Source organism: Schistocerca serialis, chromosome 4 (genome assembly GCF_023864345.2).
Source record: "Schistocerca serialis cubense isolate TAMUIC-IGC-003099 chromosome 4, iqSchSeri2.2, whole genome shotgun sequence".
NCBI lineage: Eukaryota > Metazoa > Arthropoda > Insecta > Orthoptera > Acrididae > Schistocerca > Schistocerca serialis.
In genome coordinates this window covers 567,865,444-567,868,305 of record NC_064641.1, presented here as the reverse complement: position 1 = coordinate 567,868,305, position 2,862 = coordinate 567,865,444, and the positions used below count along the sequence as shown (strand labels likewise).

Sequence of the window (2,862 nt, the reverse complement as noted above, 5' to 3'; positions counted from 1 at the left end):
TTGAATAATATAGCAATAAATTTCACCGAGAAAAGGTGTTCAGTATGAAATTTCTTTATAGCAGAACGCTGCAATGTGCGAAATTTCGTAATATTAACAACGCCTGTAGTTGTCTGTTGCTTAAGACATGTTTGCACGTCTGGAGGACGTTTTAATGCAGGATACTGACACTGTATAAACACCGACATTGTAATATTCAGTGTAATAGAAGTTACATTCCAGCTACCTTCTACACGAAAAGTGTCCAGCTCCGATGGGCCGCTCTTCCTGAATGACTCACGCACTCTTGCCTGTTGCGACAATGAACCTGCACTATTCTTGTCTCATACTATTCTTATCGCGGTGAATCATGAAGCTGTCATAACCAAACTGACAACTGCGCTGTGGTTTACAAATTGCGATGTGGAGTACTGACGTTTTTCGTGCTTCTCACACGTTTTTCAGTGATATAAACCAAATATAGCCGTTTTCTTGGCTTCTGACACTTTTCTTGTCTGGGTACGGTATGATGGTCCAGCCTATGTATAAAGAATAATCAAAATGTTGCACTTTTAATTGCAGTAAAGCTGCCTGGTAATTTCAGCACGTACTTTCTACTCCACCTCTACAAAACCATGCTACTCTTTCGGCTTGCTGGAGAAAAGACTAACTAGATGTATAAACGTGGAAGCGCCGCGTTCCAAGTTTGCACGTGACTGCCATGCCGACTGCCAGGTAATTAGGTGTTGAGTTCTACTTGCTGCAGGCTTGTAATCTGGAAGCTAACTAGTGAGGGTAATTGTATTCACTACGCGCCGGCACTTGCTAATCGTTAACTAGTCCCGTCAAAACGCGACTTCAACTACATTACTTTAGCCCGTGCACGCTGTGTCGCGTAGAGTACAGTGCAAGTCCAGAGTGACACTTTCCAGACCTCTTGTTAAAGCCAGTTAACCGCGAGTAACTTGCTGGCTTCAACACCCTGCGGCTTGGATCTGAATGGCGTTCTCGGGCGAACTTGGCGGGCGGCTGGCCACGGCAGGGAAGTCAGTAGTGGGGCCGCCGGACTGCGGGCGACCAACTTGCCGCGCCTGCCCCAGCGGTCATACGCACGGGCCGACCGCCACGGGACACGCCCCGCAGGCTGTGCGGATTACTTTTCTCCTCCCTTGAGTAACTGTATTTTCTCTTGTTTCAGGATTGTGCTTCAGTTTGACCCTGTGTAAAACGAACCGGCTCGTACTAGAAAAACAAACAACTCGATACAACAGTTTTTCCTATTTTATATTTCAGTGCTTCATCCTCTACTAGCTCTGATACAATTGAGGCTGTATGGTCATAAAGTTCTTCTATAGGACTCATCAGTTGTAACACAATCTTCGACTTCTAGTCAGTAGCTATTTTTCCTGGCGTTTACCCCGTATTTTCACAGGGTTGTCAATGTTAGTTGTACAGGGCGGCCAGATGCCCTTCCTCTTGCTACGTTAAAAAAAAAAAAAAATGGCTCTGAGCACTATGGGACTCAACTTCTCAAGGCATTAGTCCCCTAGAACTTAGAACTAGTTAAACCTAATTAACCTAAGGACATCACACACATCCATGCCCGAGGCAGGATTGGAACCTGCGACCGTAGCGGTCACGCGAATCCAGACTGCAGCGCCTAGAACCGCACGGCCACTTCGGCCGGCGCCACGTTTCAACTGCTCCATACTTCCCCGGCCCTGCTCCTCCAACCCCTCTTTCTTGTACCTGCCCCTCCCACCAACCCCCCACCCCGCTCCCACCCTCTAGGAGTACACTGCGTACCTCATCTGTTTGCCTCTAGTGTTATTCTTGCGAAAGTGTGTGAATTTTATCGAAATGTTTGTGAATCTTGATCTAAGGCGGGATGTTTAACAAAGAAATTCGCCAGACAGCCAACCAAATAGAGACGTTCTTTACATTATTTTCTCTGCGAGTTCCGGCAGTTCATTTTGCTCAGTCAACTCTTCGAAGCAAACACTTGAAAATTCACAACATCCAGAAACATATGGCCCCAGTATGCCAGTATAGATTATTTTTTAGAAGTGCATATGGGGCCTGATGACGGCATACTGAATTGCCGAAGCTGGTAGCGAAATGATATAAAAGAACTTTTCAGTTTCCACGGATGTGTGGCGAATTTCTTAGTGAAATATATGGCCAGCCGACGTCCCATGTCCATACTGGATCAACAGAGAAGACTGGATGTTGTTACCAGCCCAGTATTCGCCTACTCGGATGTGGGAAACCGCCAAAAAACCAGATGCGATCGATACTGACACCTGTTGTTAATCTAATAAATGGTAATTATTTGAAACCCTCCGTTGCCGGCAGGTGCCGGCCTGTGTGGCAGAGCGGTTCTAGGCGATTCAGTACGGAACCGCGTTGCTGCTACAGTCGCAGGTTCGAATCCTGCCTCGGGCATGGATGTGTGTGATGTCCTTAGGTTAGCCAGATTTACGTAGTTCTAAGTCTCATAGTGCTTACAGCCATTTGAACCGTTTTTTTTTTTTTTTTTTTTTTTTTTTTGCCGACAGGTGTTGTTGAAGTACTTAGCTGGAGACAGCTGAAAATGTGTGCCCCGACCGGGACTCGAACCCAGGATCTCCTGCTTACATGGCAGACGCTCTATCCATCTGAGCCACCGAGGAAATAAATGAATAGTGCGACTGCTGGCATTTATCCCTTGCACGCCTCCTGTGAGACCCACATTCCCAACTGTCCACAATCTACATACGTTATGTTCCTAATAGATACTTACCCATCCACTCATTACTCGCACCAACTAAGGTGACGATTCCCCTAAGAGTTCGGGCAACCTGTGTGCATTCGCACAGAGGAAGGTCAATGACCGGGTAGTCT

At 46.7% G+C, this 2,862-nt stretch overlaps 1 non-coding gene across 1 annotated transcript; it reads right to left on the bottom strand.

The window, feature by feature from the left end:
* Positions 1–2,577: 2,577 nt before the first annotated feature.
* On the bottom strand, positions 2,578–2,651 carry Trnat-ugu (transfer RNA threonine (anticodon UGU)). The gene has a single exon. It is a non-coding gene; the product is annotated as a tRNA-Thr (tRNA).
* Positions 2,652–2,862: the final 211 nt, after the last annotated feature.